The sequence below is a fragment of the Leptidea sinapis genome, chromosome 26 (genome assembly GCF_905404315.1).
Source record: "Leptidea sinapis chromosome 26, ilLepSina1.1, whole genome shotgun sequence".
Lineage (NCBI taxonomy): Eukaryota > Metazoa > Arthropoda > Insecta > Lepidoptera > Pieridae > Leptidea > Leptidea sinapis.
In genome coordinates this window covers 3,088,474-3,110,133 of record NC_066290.1, presented here as the reverse complement: position 1 = coordinate 3,110,133, position 21,660 = coordinate 3,088,474, and the positions used below count along the sequence as shown (strand labels likewise).

At 33.2% G+C, this 21,660-nt stretch overlaps 1 protein-coding gene across 1 annotated transcript in view; it reads right to left on the bottom strand.

The window, feature by feature from the left end:
- The window catches only part of LOC126972394 (homeobox protein Hmx-like), a 40,671-nt gene extending 26,679 nt beyond the window's left edge, over window positions 1-13,992 (bottom strand). Inside the window, exon 1 of the mRNA XM_050819109.1 lies at window positions 13,909-13,992. The gene's annotated coding sequence lies outside the window, so the exon portion shown is untranslated. The remainder of the gene's footprint in view (window positions 1-13,908) is intronic.
- Window positions 13,993-21,660: the final 7,668 nt, after the last annotated feature.

Here is a 21,660-nt window from a genome sequence, read left to right as displayed (position 1 = left end):
AGGGTACGGAACCCCCTCCATCATATCTTACAGAGCCCTGGAGACGACTAAACAAAGTCAGAACAATAAGGCACTTAACTATCCTGAATTATTTATCAAATTCTCCTTAAACAGAATCGCTACTAGTAATTACTATATTTGATTTATACTATAAGAAATCGGTAGAGATTTATTCGAATACGAACTGATAACCCGCGACTTCATCCGCGTACAAACAGGAGCGACATTTCAATTTTTGTTTAATGAAAATAAGGGACGAGACGAGCAGGACGTTCAGCTGATGGTAATTCATGCGCCCTGCCCATTACAATGCAGTGCCGCTCAGGATTTTTGAAATACCCCAAAAATTCTGAGCGGCACTACAACTGCGCTCGTCACCTTGAGACATAAGATGTTAAGTCTCATTTGCCTAGTAATTTCACTAGCTACGGCGCCCTTCAGATTGAAACATAGTAATGCTTACACATTACTGCTTCACGGCAGAAATAGGCGTCGTTGTGGTACCCATAATCTAGCCGGCATACTGTGCAAAGGAGCCTCCCACTGGTAAATTATATGTTTAAAATAAAAGTTACAGTTTATGAACGATAATAATACTTGTTTAAATAATTTTATTTATGTTAGCTATAATCCGTTTGTTTTTTTTCTATAGTTTTGTGAGTTTTTTATTTTGTTTATCCTATTTTTGACTGCTCACATGATATGTATATTAGTGGAAACTTTATTGGTGTGTGTACAATTTTATAGTATTTTTGTAAATGTTTTAAATACTGTTTGTTTCCAAAAAAAAATATGCTGTCGTGTCCAATGTCGTTTTCAACATGGTTCCGTACTTTCGGAGCGTATTTAATGCAAACAAACAAACAGACAATCAAATCTTTCCTCTTTGTAATATTAAAGAAGAAAGAAAGAAAGAAAAATATTTATTTATAAACACACACACACACACAAATAACAAAAAACAATTAAAAATATAAAAAAAATATATATATAAAAACGTGTGGTGTTTAAAAAAGGAGCCACTCAGCATGTTTATATATATATATATATATTTATATATATAAATAAAACGTGGTACTACAGTTACAAAATTAAATAAACACACCTACTTAACTGTTACATTAAAAATAACTACCAAAAATAAAAAAATAATTTTTTCATTTTCATTTTTCCCCAAAATTTCAAATAAATCAATTTTCCATAATATCACTTCGGAACAACCTTTAAGTAATCTAATTGCCACCCACTAGTGTAGGCACTGACACCAAGTTGCCCTACGCCGGGTCGTAGCCGTACGGAACTCGTAAGTGCGTAGCGACTGCGTAAGGTTGATTGAAATTTATTTCTTAAAGAGGTAATTTGTTTGATTAAAAATTTTAGATTTTTATTTAGATATTGTTAAGTATCTTATACTTTATCTAAGTGTGATCATACGACTTTAGTCTCTCCCGATTTCTTAAGTCATAAATCAGTATCAAGGTCACGCTGTAATACAATTAACAGGTGCGAGGCCTGCTTCTACTTCTTCTGCTACCTTAATGTATCTGGCAAAACTAAGTTTGCCGGGTCATCACCTGTAGTTTATACCTTATATATGAAATTCTCGTGTCCCGGTGTTTGTTATCAACTCCTCCGAAGCGGCTAAGCCGAAATTTTGTGTGCATATCGGGTAGGTCTGAGAATCGGCCCGCAATTTTTTTTTTTGGCAATTTTTTTTATTATGATTCAGCATTAAAAAATACATACAACTTCAAATTTTCATCCGTCAACCATCACAAACACCTATTTTTGTATCGCGATTTTAATATTATTCTGTACCATCCACAGATCCGCAATAGGGTTGCAAGATGGCATTCAAATATTATAATTATTGTAGTAAGATATATTTGGTAGGTCTGAGAATCAGGCGTCATATATTTTTTATGCCCAAAATATTTAAATTATTGAATTTCTTTTGATTACTTTATATGGCAGTACAACGTTTGTTGGATCAGCTAGTAAAATAATATAAATCTTAAGAAGCCAACGAGTGCTCTCTATTAAGTGCTCTTAATTTGAGAGAATGTCGGGACTTTAGCAAAAAAGGCATCCCTCTCGAAGGCAAATAAATTGTAAGTATATATTTTTGCATTTAAATTCCGTTTTCACGCTTCACATGGGTTCGATTACTAACAGGCAAGTATGTATTCAACAAATAACCGTTTTAAAACGCCGATCAAACGGACGATTCAGACTGAAATAGTGTAAATAATATAAATTGAGCCGTTTCACAAATCGCTGTAACGTATCGCTGATATTCGATCTCTATGTGGTTTCTATAAAACTACCCCTAATTGCTATGATAGCCTTTCAACGTTGCTCAATTTACGTATCTATAACTCTCATTTATAAGCTAATAAATAATATGTTATGTTTTTTTTAAAGTGATAACCCTCACTTCTAGGATTAATACACAAATAAAATTTGAAAATAATAAAATTTTATAACGAGGCGGTACGCGAACGGTTAGCTCAGTTGGTCAGAGCACCGGCACGGAACGCCGGGGGTCGTGGGTTCGAATCCCGCATCGTTCATAAATATTTTGTTTTTCAAATTTTATTTGTGAAGCTAATTAATTATATTTATTTCGATAGAAAAGTGAAAGGTTAAAATAAAAAAAAACACCAGGACTATAAAACTTATATTTTCAAGAATAAATTATAAACAAGATAATATAAATACTTGTATTTAATTCAAGCCTTTATCGCGATAAGTTACCCTCTACCGGCAGATAACTTGAACATTAACGTTGTTCATTTTTGCCAAAAAAAATCTCTGTTTACAGCAAATACCACCTCCGAGGCAATAAATGGCGCTACACTTAATAATGACAACTAACCAACTAACAACTAGCCTATAACACACATTTTGAAAGGATTAAAACGCGCTTAATTGTAGTTTTGGTAAAAGTGAATAGATATCTCCCAAGACTGGTACGTGAAGCCATTGAATTTAAAAACACCAAAATTTCAATAGAAAAGACGGTCTTAAATTATCTAACACCTGAAATCCAATAATCTCTAAATTAAAACCCACAACTACACATACCAAAAAAGAAGAGGACACTGTCAGTAAATTTTGCCAAAAAACCTCTGTTTACAGTAAATACAACCTCCGAGGCAATAAATGGTGCTACACTTAATAATGACATCTACCTTAACAACATATACAATCTTGACTCATTTCATCTGCAGAGTGCAGTCCTCCTGAAAACGAGATCTGGAAAGGTCTTGAAACGTCGGCTTAGCTAAAATAATAATTAAAATGTAAATTTAAAACTTATGTAAAAAACATACAATTACAGCTAAAGACTTAAAATTTGGTAGGAATATTCATTTCACCGAGTCAGCTAAGAACGGATTTTCCAAAATTACATCCGCAAGAGTTTTTTTTTATTATGAATCTGTCGGGTCAGCTAGTCTTATAATAAACGGAGATAGCGAAATCCACTACGTCTTAAGCGATTGTTAGCTTTCAAACTTAGCCGGATTATACTTAGTCGCCAATCGTCATAATGTAATTACTACTATTTCAAACTTATGTCAAATTACTGCACGTTTCATACTTAACTAAATTTCAAATTTTACTTAGGCAATACGTAGTATTTAGATCCTCTTTGATATACAATGTCAATTTTATTAATAAAATGTTAAAAGAGATAATATAGTAATAATAATCTCTACAAATTATATTAATAAGCATGAGATTGGTGCTAGTTACCACCTCGTTTGATAATATTGCTGTATTCAAAATGATACACGCAATACGTTTGGCAACTTAACAGAACATCCTGTTTACCCGATTTGTGGGAATATCATGGCTTCGGTTATTTAATACCGCGATAAAATCAATCAGTAAAGCCAGCTGTTTACCATCGAGTTGTAATCGATACTTTTCAATCGATTAGCGATCTCGATAATCGATTTTTTGATTCTGTTTACTGGGTTCAGGTGTTTTAATGTAACAAAAAATTACTAAGTTCATCCATAAGAAAGAGAACTGCTTTATACGCCAATGTTTTATATTTTAATTAGTTTTTAAGTTACATGTTACAGAAAACAGATTAATTTCAATAAAACACTTTTTTAAAGGATTAAAACGAAAATAAATTTATTATTATTTTAGCTAAGCCGACGTTTCAAGACCTTTCCAAATCTCGTTTTCAGGAGGACTGCACTCTGCAGATGAAATGAGTCAAGATAGTATTTGTTGTTTGTAGGTAGCTGTCATTATTAAGTGTAACGCCATTTATTGCCTCGGAGGTGGTATTTACTGTAAACAGAGGTTTTTTGGCAAAATTAACTGACAGTGTCCTCTTCTTTTTTGGTATGTGTAGTTGTGGGTTTTAATTTAGAAATTATTGGATTTCAGGTGTTAGATTAATTTAAGACCGTCTTCTCTATTGAAATTAAGGTGTTTTTTAATTACAATGGCTTCACGTACCAGTCTTGAGAGATATCTATTCACTTTTACCAAAACTACAATTACACGCGTTTTAATTCTTTAAAAAAATGTTTTGTTGAAATGTGTAGGTGACACTCGCGTTAATGAAAGAAAATACCATTTATTTTTTTAAATATAATTAAAGTATATATTCAAAAGTGATTTAGTTTATTTAAGCTTCGACGTATTAAACTAACACTATTTTGTAAGTTTGCAAATTGTACTTACAAATATGGATGTAAGTACGAGGCGTGCATACCATGCAGTCAATTGGGCAGTACCTACCTCGTTAAGAACCTACATTAATATAGTGTTACAGTTGATTTAGTTTAATTTGGGTCCTTTATTCTATAACCACTTTTTAATTGAACACCCACCTATAAAAATCTTTCTTTTTTTATGGAATATGAGGACAAACGAGCGTACGGGTCACCTGGTGTTAAGTGATCACCGCCGCCCACATTCTCTTGCAACACCAGAGGAATCACAAGAGCGTTGCCGGCCTTAAAGGAAGGTGTACCCGCTATTTTTGAAGGTACCCATGTCGTATCGTCCCAGAAACACCGCACAAGGAAGCTCATTCCACAGCTTCGTAGTACGAGGAAGAAAGCTCCTTGAAAACTGCACTGTGGAGGACCGCCACACATCCAGATGGTAGGGATAATTTTTTGACATTATAGTTCACGATAATATGATTGCTTTTTGCTTTAACGCTTCAAACATATCTATATATCCTAATTTGTGGCGTGTCATGCGAAGGTGGAATTCCTTACGCCACATACTAAAATTACCTACGGTAGGTAGTTAGTATTTAGACCTCACCTATTTAAAACTAGTACTGTCGACTAAAACGCAACTACGACTAGTTATATACACAGTGCCTACCTTGCTAGAAAACCAATGCACGCCACTGAATGTAACCTCATGAATGGATGAATCCGAAATAAATGATTATTATTATTATTATTAAATACTCAACCGATTATCGGTGTACAGTGTAAGTGAATTTTGCAGGAATACAGTTGGGGACAGTAGCTAGTAGGTATATATATTAAATAACATGCAGTAAATTTCATTTTTTTCTATCGAAAACACAACACAGCCACAAGTTAAGATATCATCCCCACCATCTGGATGTGTGGCGGTCCTCCACAGTGCGGTTTTCAAGGAGCTTTCTTCCACGTACTACAAAGCTGTGAAATGAGCTTCCTTGTGCGGTGTTTCCGGGACGATACGACATGGGTACCTTCAAAAAAGCACGTACACCTTCCTTAAAGGCCGGCAACGCTCCTGTGATTGCTCTGGTGTTGCAAGAGATTGTGGGCGGCGGTGATCACTTAACAACAGGTGACCCGTGCGCTCGTTTGTCCTCCTATTCCATAAAAAAAATAACCAAACAATGGAATGAGCTTGTTTGCTCGGTGTTTAGAAAACGATTCAATTCAACAGGAAAATAAAAGCCGAGAGGCTAGTTAAATTATAAAATTTGATATGGTGACCAGTTCTAATTGTATTTTAATTAGTTATATTCTTTTTATAAGTTTTAAAGTATAAGTATTCAAATATTTTTATTCAAAATAGGATATGAAATCACTAATTGAAAGTTAAAAACTAATACCCATTCGAAAGAGTATGCCTCAGAGCTGAGAAGAACGGGCGCAAGCAAGTCAGCGGGCTTATTTTGTCATAAAAATATAGTTACAATGTAACATCGTACAATTTTTTTTTTTATTTGATAGCCTGAGGGCTGTCGCTCCATTCCCAATCTGTGGTATCATTAAGAAAGTCATTTATGTTATAGTCACCAGTACCACACAAACGTTTTTAACAATTCTTATGAATTTCGTAATACATTATTTTGTTTAGACACTTAAGATAAAATTAACTTACAAAGGACTTACTAACTCGACTTAGCCGAAAAGTAGGCATTAGGTATCTAATATTAAGATATTTAAATAAACAAAAATCTTAGAATTACTATGAACTTTGCATAGATTGTTTAAAAAATATGACTGATAGAGCAGTACATATTGATTTAAAAGAGTAGCAACAAGATTCTTGTTACTTCTTCTCACTAAACCATTTCTGAAGTCATGGTAAATTAATATATATACAGCTTTTGTCATGCATAAATATAATTATTTCATGTAAATGAATAAAGCAATCTCGAAGGATCTTTTATTTATAAGAAAATTACTTAGATCATCATTACTGTAGTAGTTATAAAAAAATAAGTTCGTTAAAAAGCAAAATGGGTCTACAGCACATAGGTAACTTTTACTCATTACAAAGAAATAAAGCTAAATTGAGCTAATTGAGCGAAAAAATAAAGACAAACCGTTAAAACAAGAAATAAATACCAATAAAATTAAAAACTACATAGTTTGAATGTGGCGGTACATCTGACCGCGATTAGGGTTAAGGTTATAAAGTTACCCCGAGATCGGTATCTCAAAGTGACCATCTGTCATTAGGCAGTTTAGGGTTAACCTCTCATACATTTTAATTGTAATGGTAATATTGACCCTTAGATAACACGCTTGTAAAGTTTACTCATTAATAAATGTTGTTTTATCTCTGGACTTTATGGCCGCCTGGTTAAATCATGCAAACATATCTTTCACCTGGTCAGTGGTCACCTCCAGCCAATATCTCAGCAGCAAAGAATCCATTGGGGGTCTTTTAAATTTGTGTATATATCTTGTATCAATATGAAAACAACTCAAAAGGAAGTTCTTATCTCTTCGACTTTATGATTGCCTGGTACTTTTATACTCCCTCCATTTTAAATACCAAATCATTTAACCATTATTACTTGTTAGTATTATTATTTTTTCTCTTAAACTAATATTTATTTTGTGAAAATTATTAAAGCATGTGGTAGATACCTGTAATTGTGTGTTACACTACGTACATTATATTTAATCTGTTATTATAAATATATAATGCATCAATGTACACAAATGTTGGTATTTCTAAATAAATAAATAAACTCGATTCAAAGTAAGTTGCCATCTGATTAAATCATGCAAACGCATTTTTTACCGGATGGATATTTATTTAAATTATTTATTATTTCGACCATATTGGATCCTAATAGATTACTCGATTGAATTTGTAAATAAGTAAGTACCTACTAATAGGAATTACAACAATTTCAATAATGGTAACACCAAAATAAAATTAATGTCCTTTGAGCCAGTAATTGGACTGTTGGGATTGTTATTTAATCTTATTACAATAGTTAAAATACTTTCAACCTATTTATCTAATCTTTAATCATATTATATACATATCTTATATATGCATGAGATTTCCACATTTGTATTGACTCATCATGACATCTCTGGAACAATAAGGGGTAGAAATTTGGTAGGAATATTCCTATCGCCGAGTAGAGGTCAGCTAAAATTAATACTTTTTTTTTCATGAACAGAACAACGTCTGTCGGGTCAGCTTTAATTATATACAGTAGTAAGGCCAATCGTTGATATGGGGTAATTCAATGGCTTGCTTATCGAGAGCCGTTGGAGAGGATGGACTTATGTTACAGATAATTCAGTATTTTTCCACCGGGGAGTCACTAAAACTAATTATATTTCAGACATTTCTGTCAGCATTCAAAGAACAACATAAATACCATTCCACACCAACTGGAGCTCTTTGCAAAATTTGCCATAATATGTAGCTAAATACTGACCCGAGAAACTCTCTGTGTTAATAACGGCAGATCAGGCCAGATCCTATGAAACTTAATTGATCATACACTCAGTAGAAATCCTACATATTCCTTGGCCAGCCCTAGATTGGAACCCCTTAGATATACACAAACGTGATAGCCGTTTGGACACCCGGCGACGAGCGGTCGTTCAGAAGTGAATATTGATGAGAGGATCAGGAATTAAGTAAACATGAAGTTCAAGACCATCCAAGGCTAGCCGTTTAATAAACCAGCGGTCTGCAACTTAAACACAATATTTTAAGTTACACAGAAAAAATTAAATTAAAAAATACTGGACACTCATATATAACTACAAACAATGTCGTAAAATTATTCCTCGAAAACAGCAAATCATTTTTGATGAATGAAATGATTCAAACCATAATTTAAATCATAAATCGCCTCCGGTAGAATTCCAGCATAGATTCAATTCAATTTAGGCACAAAAACACAAACTGCATATTTACGATCTATATATTACTATTCTACATAGCCCCATTTGTTGGTAATTAAAATTAGAGGGGCAGTAAACCACAGTATAGGAATAGATACTAGTGTATTAAGTTATACAAACTTAGACCCGCGCAGTGTGAAAATACCCATTGTGCTTATGTAGAAGAAATAAGCATAAGATATCGCCAACATTTATAAGATGTTCAAGGATAAATATATATGTATCATATTTAAGTATCACTAATAATTTAACCAGCGCTAATGGAGCAGTTCAAATGCCATTTTTCCCTTGACTTAAGTACTGCTGACAAATCACTATTTAACACTAGCTGAGAAGAGTATTTTGCTAGATAGTGTCATGAAAATGTATTGAATAATTACATACTTAATTGTTTTAAAATTAGCGATTAAATAATATCAGTATGCCCACACAATCTTTTTACAAGCGACATATGCTCATCATAAAAGTAAATTGCCCATTCTTAGTTGTAAAAGGGTTAACCGACATTGTAGTTACGATTTCACGAACTTTTGCTAATTGTAACTGCTTATTAAAATATAATATATGAAAGAAGCTGGCACAGCTAAAATATTTAATTAATTTAAGTTTAATCATATGCATTGTCTTACATTAAATAACTTTTAATTGACTTAAAAAGTAGGAAGAAGTACTCAATAGTAAATTATATTCCATATAACCCAAAAATTCTATATATCACGTTAAATAAAATATACTCTTACTGGGTGACCCGACAGACGTTGTTCTGTACATAATAAATAAAATACTGCTTTTTATGAATTTTTCAATAATATTTTATAACATCAAGAATTATTTCGTAGAACATACTCCCTGCGGGCCTACCATAAACTCTTATTGCGATTCAATTGACAACCTAAAATGAACTGCTTTGCTATTTCGTACCACGACATGATTAGAGCTATCTAATTTAGGTTGACGTCAAATCAACTGATTAAATCGCAATGATGTCAATTGAATGTCAAAAATGATATCAACTGAATCACAAACTGATTTAGTTCGTTCATTCATTCGTACCATGAGGTGTTATTTCAACCTAAACTGGATAGCTTATTTGTCAAAATGACCGATTCGAAAAAAGTTGCTACTTCCTTAGAGTAAAGTGAATCGTGTTGTTAATAACTTTCTAAAAAATTGTGAAAACATAGAAAAGAAAAATTTTATTGAATAAAGATGAGATGAGAATACTTTATTGGACTTTTTTGTAAAACAAAATACTGAAAATAAATACCAAAAATGATAATACTAAAGACGACGCAGTAAGGGCCCGGGCTATAGCCTGTTCGCAAGAACGAATTAAAAAAAATGTACTCTGTGGTCCTGTCAAATCAAACATCAATGGAGGTGCGTTCATAGCTCGTTATTTTTAAGAAAACACATAAGCAAACATTTAATTTGTAATTCAAAGAACTATATTTATTTATATTACTATTATTTAATAAGTATAAAAAAGGGCTTAATGGTTTATAATTTGACGCAATTGCCCAATTTTAAAATGTATTTTTATTATTTTCTACGCAAAAAAACCGCTAAAATCATATCATTTTAGGTTTCGAAACGCAATTTTATTTCGTTCATTCTTCATAAGCGATCCAAACGCCATTCAGTAAAAGGCACTTCATGGTACGAATTTTAGTGATTCAGTTTAGGTACCTAAACTGAACTGCATCGGATTCGCATCGCTTATTAAAAGTTGATGGTAGGCCCTCTGTTGTTTTAATGAAATTGTTTAACAGCACACCTGTCAAACCGTGCGTCAATAAATTCTCTCATAGAAAATATGTCCATTCAAAACAAATATTGAAAATAAAAATATTTATGGGTCCCTAATCGAAATAAAAACTATCCTATCTCTTAAGTTGGACCAAACTGCACTTCATGGGATTCCCATTAATATCCGTTCCTTAGTCTAGGAGTCCATCGCGGACAAGCAACGTGTCACATAATTTATTAATATTAAGATTAAGAAGATATAAACGATGCGACTAATTGTACTTGCACTTATGTTTTTGAGATGTTGTATATGTGAAAATATTGTAATCAAAAGAGTTAAAGGCTTAGAATCAGAATCAGAATATCTTTATTCAATAAAACCTCGAGGATCACATTGAATCGTCACAAAATAAATTATTCTAATATACAAAAATACGAAGTTGTATCCATAATTATACTATTGCACTATATTATACAAAAGCGAGTCATAGCTCTACACCGGTTTACCAGAACCTAAGGTATTGTCAAGCTGTCATTGCGAGATGGAGCGACATCTGGCCAAGCTATCCTGGCATTTATAAAATCATCTATTCTTTAATAGGCTTCCTTAATTAATTGTTTTTTAATATAAGATTTGAAATGACGAATTGATTGCTCTGTCGTTAAGTTTTTGTAATCGGTATCTTGGAATCAACAATTTATTCTTGTATCTTGTATTAAAGTTATGTATATCATTTCTTTTCAGCAGATTATCTTTGTTTCTATGTGTGAACAATAAATTTTCAAAAATATATTGGGAAGTTACAGTTAAAATATTTATATCTTTAAAACGGTCACACAATGAGTCGCGAGGTTTCATATTATATATGCCACGAATTGCTCTTTTCTGTAAAACAAAGATTGTTTGGTTATCTGCTGAGTTACCCCATAGCAGAATGCCATACGTCATAACACTATGAAAGCAAGTAAAGTACACAAGTCTACATTTTACTTTCGGAAAAACCCAAGTTAACAGTATTAAATGAATGGCCTGTTTGTGAAATAATTACTTAAGTGCTTGTTCATTTAATATTTCAGTTAGACTCAAGGGAGGAATTAGACTACGGCATAAAAGTATGAAAAACTGAAACAATTAAAAATAATTTGTTATTCATCAAAATTAACCTATGTGCTATGTAATTAATAAATAATTTGTACAGAATTGTGTAATCTATATATAAATATAAGAGATTTCCACCTATTTATTGACTCATAACGATATCTCTGGAGAGTCTCATATCCATATGAGACTTGAAATTTGGTAGGAATATTCCTTTCGCCGAGTAGAGGTCAGCTAAGAACGGATTTTACGAAATTCCATCCGCAAGAGTTTTTTTTTTATTATGAACAGAACAACGTCTGTCGGGTTAGTTCATAGACCAAGTATAGTAACTAGACTAATTGATAGCTTCCGTCTCACTCACACGAAATGAGATAGAGTGATTAGATTTTTTGTTTCGCCATCCGTGCCGGTTTTTCAAGGTCAGCACACCCGGTGTGCTAAACAAACTTGACAGCGCTGCACAGAAAACTTGTGAAACGTGTGAAATATCCACTATTTATTCAACACCAGTGACAATTTTAAGTAAAATCAAAGGAAATATGGTGCGATATTGTGTTTTACGATGTAAAAGTGATAGTGAAAGAACACTTGTGTTATATTATGTACCTATATATATCTGTCTAATGTTGGCCACGCCAAACCGATGTCTAGTTACTATACTTGTTCTATGGGTCAGTTAGTCATTTATATAGGTAGCATCTGTCATATAACTCTCGATTTTATAAGCTTACGATTTATTTAGTTTCTCCTTTGACTTTGTCAATAGATTTACTTGTTCATTTAAATATATAACTAGCCGTTCCCGCCCGCTATACGCTGGGCGAATTGGCTTATTACAAATACAATAAAAAAAATAAGTTGCCATAAACCATCTATGATAAATTTCGCATTAATTAGTGGTAGTTTCATGTCGATACGATCCGTGGTTTAGGCGTGGAAGAGCGTAAAACAAAGACCATTTTCATTATATATATAGAAATAGATATTGAACAAATTCTGAACTAGTTTTATATAAAATTGAGAATTATTTAGCTGTGATCATTTAATTATAAGAATTTTAGATATAGCGTTAGCTTCTTATATTTAAAAAAAAATCATTTGTGTTACAATTTAGTTATATTAATTAATATCTAATAAACAATTATACACCAGTTACGCACTTCGAGATATTCTCCCTTAATTAAAAGGATTGCTTATGATTCAATACCGACAATCACTCAAACTAATACTGGTATTTGAATATACTTACCAATATAAACTAGACTTACTTCAATAATATATATTAATATAATATCAAATACATTTTTTCCATTTATATTCGGCGCCTATTTCTGCCGTGAAGCAGTAATGTGTAAACTTTACTCTATTTCGGTCTGAAGGGCGCCGTAGCTAGTGTAATTACTGGGCAAATGAGACTTAACATCTTATGTCTCAAGGTGACGAGCACGATTGTAGTGCCGCTCAGAATTTTTGGGTTTTTCAAGAATCCTGAGCGGCACTACATTGTTATGGGCAGGCCGTATCAATTACCATCAGCTGAACGTCCTGCTCGTTTCGTCCCGAAAATTTCGACAGTTTGTTTTATACTTAAGCTGATCCAATACTATAGACTATATTTAGCTAAACAATTATGTATATAACCCTCCTTTAACAACTTTGATCTTCATCATTTCAGTCAGAAGACGTCCACTGCTGGACAAAGGCCTCCCACCAAAGATCGCCATGACGATCGGTCCTGCGCTGCCCTCATCCAACCTACTCCGGCGATCTTGACCAGATCGTCGATCCATCTTGGGAGCTACCAACACTGCGTCTTCCGGTACATGGTCGCCATGCGAGGACTTTACTGACCCATTGGCCATCTGTCCGTCAATTTATTTTAGTATAGCGTTCTAATATTGAAGTACAGAATCAAATAAACATAAGGCAAATGCCGACTTCAGAATCACCGAACGACTTTAGGACCTTCAGCTTAAAGTATTAAAAGACCGGCAAACATCGTTAAAACTTGGATTGGAGACTATAGGCGTTTTCTTTTATTCTATATTATGTTTGTCTTTTGTGGAGCGATGTATATGCTTTTACAACATGATCCCGGAAAATGTTCAAAAGAAATGTATAATGAAATTTGAAACAATTGTTTTAAGACATATATTAATTACTTTCCTAATTATATCACAAATTGGGTATAGAGTTTTATTGTCCGATATTACATTGTTAACATATTTTTATGAAAACAAAAGAAGCTGAGTTACTTGCGCCCGTTCTTCTCAGGTCTGTGGCATACATTTTCGAATGGGTGGTAGTTTTTGACTTTCAATAAGTAATATCATATCCTATTTTGAAAAAAATATTTGAATTTAAAAGTAACTTGTTTGACTTGCGAAGTATAACACATACCAGACAATGAGGAATTATCCTTGGCCACTTATCACATCACAACGTCCAAAATTTCACTCACGGCGTGCTATCACAACCAACAAGACTCGTCAACTGACATCTACCCTTAGTATTCAGGGCGTCACTTCATAGGTAACACCCCTTGAGATCTACGAATCACCCCCTATAGCCATCCCTTTCACGCATGCCTCGCGAAAACTTACCTTATCTCAATCCGCATAAGGTGTGAATGATTGTAACGCAATTATGAAGCTTAATAGAGTTGGTTAAGCTATTGAGATTTGGGGGTTGAAAAAATCCACAGCCCTTGTGGATCGGCTGTGGTTCGGTAAATATTTGAGATTTCACTATCGCAGCATCAAATAGGAAAAAACAATTTTACTATCAAATGTTTACTTTTCGTTTCGATAATTGTTTTGCGATTTTGTTTTTGGATTCAGTTTTAAAGATTTTAAAGTAAAGTCAAAGTGAAATTAACATTATTCAATTAGGCTTAAACTGAGCGCTTCCGAACCGTCAACATATATATTCATTTAAAATTACTGAATCTACGATATGTTCGGAAAAGTAGAGCTCGTGAGAAAAACATACAAGAAATCTAGAACTCTTAATAATGCTCTTAAATAAAAGTTATACCTTTAAACAAACGGCAAGTGAAAGTACCATCAAAATTGGTCCAGCTTTTACCGACATTGGCCGAAACAAACAACCAGGTCTAACCTGGCTACAAAAAAAAACTTATACACCGGGCGCTCAACAGCCTTCACTATTAATTGATACTTTAGATAATGATTTCCAGCGCATATCGATTCTATTACCACTTAGTACTTCTATTGCTACTTAATCATAAGAGTTGTCAAAGGAGGATGGCGAGAATGCATGTACATTGGGACCCACTGAAAGAAGTGGCGTGCATCATGGAAACTTATCAATAATTGTTGAACGTAACAAAACTATGAAAAAAACAAATCAAAATATAGAAATATAAGAGATTTCCACCTATTTATTGACTCATCACGATATCTCTGGAGAGTCTCATATCCATATGAGACTTGAAATTTGGTAGGAATATTCCTTTCGCCGAGTAGAGGTCAGCTAAGAACGGATTTTACGAAATTCCATCCGCAAGAGTTTTTTTTTTATTATGAACAGAACAACGTCTGTCGGGTTAGTTCATAGACCAAGTATAGTAACTAGACTAATTGATAGCTTCCGTCTCACTCACACGAAATGAGATAGAGTGATTAGATTTTTTGTTTCGCCATCCGTGCCAAAATCAAATCGTAGGTAAGTCTAAAAAAGTGGGAGAAAAAGATATACCTAAAAGTAAAATATAACATAAATTAATTAATCAATATCTTTTGTTCAATTAATAATTTGTATCTTATGCGTATGCCTAATTACTGTCTGCTAAAAGATAATATTATAATAAATATGTGAAAGGTTGGCCAGCAGCTAATAATTTAGGACTCACAGTACAAAATTTTTTCAAGCAAGTATGATAAAAGAATGAAATGCGAATGAAATGAAAAAGAACGAATCTTTTAAACTAACCTACTGATTTAAGTATCAAAAAAATCAAAATAATCTTATTGAATCTTTTTTGAATTACTACTGAATTAGTGATTTGAGTAGGTATCGATAGTTTGATGGTGTCGGAACATCCATTTAAAAAATGACTTTCATGTCAAAAATGTAGATGCCATTTGCGCAAAACGTTCCGCTAGTGCAAGATGACTTATTTTTTAATAAACTATAATAATTTATTTCTTTTGACTCCTATGTCTTAGCGCCTCAATAATTTTTGTATAAACATCGTGTATACTTAAGCTTATAATTAATATAATCTTGTACTTGTACGATGCTTCCTTAATTTTTAAATTATGTGGGTCCATTCTCGCCATCCTCCTTTACCCTAAAGTCACATAAAATTATTAGTAATAAACTTGGTTCCAATATTTTAAGAAGACTCATAATTTTTAAAACAAAATCACATATTAACATCATATTTGATTGATTAATAAATCTTTTAGAGTCTCATAACGGTTAAATAGAACTCCAATTAGCCACGTATATTACAATTTATGGTATAAGTAATATTTAGTTTTCGCAGTATACCTTCAAAACTGTTAGTATAACATTTAAGCTTTTTTGCCGTTTCGGCGGAATGTCTAGCGCTTGGCTTTCAATTACCGAATTGAGTTATCTTTTAAATACGCATGTAGTGTCTAACAGCACAGTAATTGTGATGTATAAAAAAGCATATTCAGTTTAGGCAGTTGATGTGAAAGGCTGACAAAAAACAAATTAAAACAAATCAATTAAGTCAAAAAACTACACCACATGATTACAAAAGTTATAATATTTTACCATTAACCACCATTTCGGAAAAGGTTGATTTCTTAATGAGGAGAAGTTGTGAGAAACTCAACTATTTCAAATGCACAATGCCTTAAATATTTCACACGTATTAAGTACTTTTACTACGATCATTGTAAAACACATTTTGATAGGAACGGTTGGTAAGAGTTGCGTATTCTGGTATGTTCATCTTACAGGCTTTTTTTTACAAAATTTGAGTGAAATTCTGGTCTGGTCTCAACTCGGTGCGAATATATTATTTCACGCATCTTTTACTTTTTGCTTTGAGTGGAGCTTTTATATGTTGTAAATCGAATTAACCTCCCATAGGCTCCAGTGCAAAAGTGTCATTTCTATGGTCCTATGCTACCAAGTCCCTGTGGACATGGCAAGACAGCCTGAATTCAATTGCATTATTTTTATTTTGACCCGTTTAGCAAAATAGTCAATTTCTCGTAGAACTCTGAAAGAGCGGCGTCATTCACAGCACGAATCTATCATAAATCACGCTTTTTGTTTGCAATAACCAAGCATGTTTATCTGGCAAACCGTAACATAAGCCACATAATGATACCTCGAGTATTATAACACAAGGGGGTATCACGTTTCAAGTGGCCGAGCCGGGTTTGGCGTCAAAACAGCTGAGCAGTTGGCTTCTCCGGCCGCGCGGGACGTGTTGGCATATCAGAGGTGATTAGCCCTTAACAAACCTTAAATTTTGATAAGCAAGTGAGCAACTTAATTCCACATACTCTCTTTTTTATGAAAATAAGTGACGAGACGAGCAGGACGTTCAGCTGATGATAATTAATACGCCCTGCCCATTACAACGCACTCAGGATTCTTAAAAAACCCAAAAAATCTGAGCGGCATTACAATCGCGCTCGTCACCTTGAGACGTTAGATGTTAAGTCTCATTTGCCCAGTGATTTCACCAACTACGGCGCCCTTCAGACCGAAATACAATAATGTGTACACATTACTGATTCACGGCAGAAATAGGCGCCGTTGTGGTACCCATAGTCCAGCCGGCATCCTGTGCAAAGGAGCCTCGCCTTCTTTGGTCACATGAGGTACCTACTCGAAGTACCTCGAACAGACTGAGATTGGGAGAAATTGTGAGCCGCGTTACATCTGCCACTATTGAAACTTCTTGACAATCATGACCGCTCTGTCAAGAGCATATCGACCGAGAAGAAGCACCGCAACCAGCCCACTCAACATAAAAGGCATTTATTTTCTCAAAGTTGATTCCTTTAGAATTCTTTTTGATGTTAATTCTAATATACTAGATACTACTACCGCTTCGGAAACAAATGGCGCTCTGAAAGAGTAGAAGAGGCGCAAGAAACTCTCCCAGCATTCTTTTTTTGTGCTCTTCTGAATGAAATATACAATATTGTACTGTCACTGCTATTGCTATAAAATAATGATAATCTAGTCCCAGGCTGTCGGATCACTTAGATATTCACCTGTGGTTTAGTAGGATTTACGACAGAGCCATTTTTTAATACTAAACATTTAAATTTATTTATAATATAATGCCTGAACAGTGGATAGGACTTTATTCTAAAAGTGTATACATTTACCCTTAAAGCTTTTATGTAACTTATGAAGCCTACTAGAATTAGTTACAAGCAATCCCTTGTTTCTAGTGTTATAATAATGAAAATCACTATTAAGAGCAAAAAGGTGACAATTTTTGTGAACGTATATTAAATTTTCATAAATGTACTGACATTGTCAGTCATAATATTTATAATAAGTAATATATATAAGTCATAAACCATAAACAAATTAAATTGGTCATTGTAGGATATGTGTTTATTTTTATCATCGCTTCAAACAAGCAATCTATGACGATAGTTGAGAATAATTAAAAAAAAACTTAGTAACAATGATTTTCCCAATGATGAACAGTAAGATATAATGATGAATGTTAGTCATTGAAAATCCGTGAACGCACCAAATGAAGTTTTCATTAAAACAAAAAGCAACACTTTGGAGACGTAGGTACAAGTACAAGACGAAAGCCATTTGACGGAGCTAAAATCATTTTCAAGCCACACAAGAAGATCCAGCAATTCTTGAGATTAGTTAAGTGTAATATTCCACTGCAAGATTCAGGTGTCTATAAACTGGACTGGTACTGTGGCCTTGTGGCTTACATTGGGCAAACCAAACGCAATATGTCAAGCAGACTTAAAGAATATATTGCGTATATCGACGTCACTCTAAGTCAGCTGTATGTGAACACATAACAGACCGTGCTAACGACTACATCCGGTTCGACCAACCAAAATTTTTGATAAAAGAGAATAGATTTCTCCTAAGACTGTTACTTGAAGCAACCGAAATTAAAAAACACCCAAATTTCAATAGAGAAGACGGTCTAAAATTATCTAACACCTGGGATCCAAGAATCTCTAAATTAGTATTCACAACTACACATACCAAAAAAGAAGAGGACACTGTCAGTAAATTCTGCCAAAAACCATCTGTCTACAGCAAATACAACGTCCGAGGCAATAAATGGCGCTAAAATTCATATTGACAACTATAACAAAAACTATCTTTTACTCATTTCGTCGGGTTAGCTAAAATAAAAATGTAAGTTTTACGCAATAATCTAATGTAAAATAGTTACCATTGCACGCGTTTTAATCCTTTAAAAGTGTTTTATTTAAATGTGTAACACTCGCGTTAACCAAAGAAAATACTATTCCAAATAATTGTTAAAAGACGTTTCTGTTGTAAAGGTTACCATAAGATAAATAAATGGCTTTCTTAATGTTACCACAGATCGGGAAAGGAGCGACCGCCATCAGGCTATTTAAATTATAAATTTGATACATCGAAACCTTATTTAAAAAAAAACATTCATTCAAACAGCGCCCGATCTTCTCAGATTTAACACATTTATTTCCGAATTTGTAGTGGTATTTGACTCTCAATAAGCGATTTCATATTCTGTTTTGAAGAAAATTTTTGAATTTAAATACCAATTTGAGTCATACATCTGTGTGCCGTTTGGTGTCGAGACACTTGGCCCGTGGGGCCCAGAGGCGCGCAGAATGTTCAAAATACTATCTTCGCGCCTCAATAAGGCTACTGGAAGCCCAAGCGCTGGTAGCTATCTCGGTCAACGGATCAGCCTTGCTATCCAACGCGGAAATGCTGCCAGTATTCTTGGTACGCTACCACGTAATGATAGTTTTAATTTTATGTAGTCATAGTATTTTAAATATAGTTATAACATATGTTTTGTTTGGAATAAATAAATAAAGACTTAAATACCAATATTAAAGAAAATTATACGAACAAAGTCACCGTCTGAGCGAAGTAAAAGTCGCTCTTAATAAAGCTAATTGAATTAATTAGACAGATTTACTTCATGTCGCAAATAACAGCCGAATAAAACGGAAGTTGTTCTTAATATTACTCCAACCAGATAACCACCCTTTTTCCTTCAGGCGATTTCTACAAACAACATGGCAACTCACGATTACAAATCCATATCCTATTACATTGCGCTCTCCCTTAGACTTAAATTTGTCACTTCATACATCAAACGCAATGTATGTGGAATTTAAGCTTTTAGTAGCCGCAAAATAAATTTAGTATTAATCTTTGAATGTCAGTACTTTCTAGCAACTAATTTACCCTGTTATTACCCTTGAAGGGGTCGTTTTATCTTGATCGAAATAATTTTGTTTGACTTTATTGATAAGTTCTCGACAGCCATAACTTTGTAAAATTGTCTTTGTAGAAGGAGTAAGGCATTCACATAAAAACATGAAAGATAAGTTGTTTATTGGTAAGACAAAATGTAATGTTTATAAAAAAAATACATATTTCAGGTGTAATTTAATTTACCTATGATAGAAAATATTTTTGACTAGATTTGATTTAAGCATTTTTTATTTTTTAAGTGATTAATTTACTTATCTATTAAATAAAATATTTTTGATTTGATTTGATTTGATTTAAGCAATTTTTTATTTTTTTAAGTGTTTTAATTTATCTATTAAATTTAATATTTTTGATTTAAACAATTTGTAATTTTAACCTCACCCTCACTTCTGGGATTAATTACACAAATTAAATGTATTGATTTGATTTATTTTCATTCCGAAAAGAAGTAACCAGTTATAATGAATTATCACTTAACACTAAATGATCTGACTAATTTGAAAAACAAACTTTTTTCAACATAAAAAATCCAAACGCTTTTCTTGTTTTTTATTAAAACAACTATTTAAATGTTGGTATAATAAACAGCTAAAATCCATTAAATAGTACGAAGAAAACAAAAACGAACATTTCTTATACAAACTTTAATCAAAATTTACTAAAGCAAGTAGGTATCTTATATTATTATTTTAATATAAAATGGACACAAGTATCTAATGAAAAGTGATTGTTCTTCATGGGGTGGTACCCTTGGGAGGCTCCTTTGCACAGGATTCCGGCTAGATTATGGGTACCACAACGGCGCCTTTTTCTGCCGTGAAGCAGTAATGTGTACACATTACTGTGTTTCGGTCTGAAAGGCGCCGTAGCTAGAGATATTACTGGGCAAGAATATTATTAATTATCACAAAAAATAAAATCCCGTTAGTGTCTATACTACCTGTAGTGAATAGAATTAAGATCTAGGTATATATCAACTCACTTTTATTTTCAATTCATTCTAATAAAAACTATGACTTCTTGAGCTATTCACGGCCATCTTGTGGGGAGTAGTCAACCGTAAAATATTTTTGGTTTTCAGCGCCATCTTGTGGTGAGTAGTATATTTTAGATTGTGGAATGTTAAAACAGCTGTAATACTACTGAATTCAATTTTTACATTACATTACTGAATTTATTGTTAATTGTGATGTAATCGTAAAGGATTGTGAACTGGTTTAAAATATATTGTTGCAGTAATATTATGCGTGTATAGGAGATCCCGTGCATTTATTTTTTATTGAATAGGAAAAACCTACGATACACCTGTTGTTAAGTAGGTATAACTGCCTGAGACCTTTCAGTTGAGGGCACTCTGATAGTAGTAAGCTATGTGAAATTCATGTTAAAAATTGTAAGTGGAGACAGTTGAGAACCGACATACATGCAGATATTGAGAATGGTTTTTGACTGAGTGGAGCGACTAAGCTGTTTTTCTGTTTTCTTATTCAGCTGGAATCTGGTCTAACAGTTTTTCAACATTATTTACCACATTTACTTAATAATGTCATTTTAATTGACGTATATAGATATGTACCGAGCTGCCATCGTCGCCATTTCTCAAGTCTTCCCGTAGGTAGCATAACAGATACTTGGGGAAGAGTACAAAGAATAAGTTCGGTATTCCAGAACGAATATCGATGAGTAATGTTTTTTTTA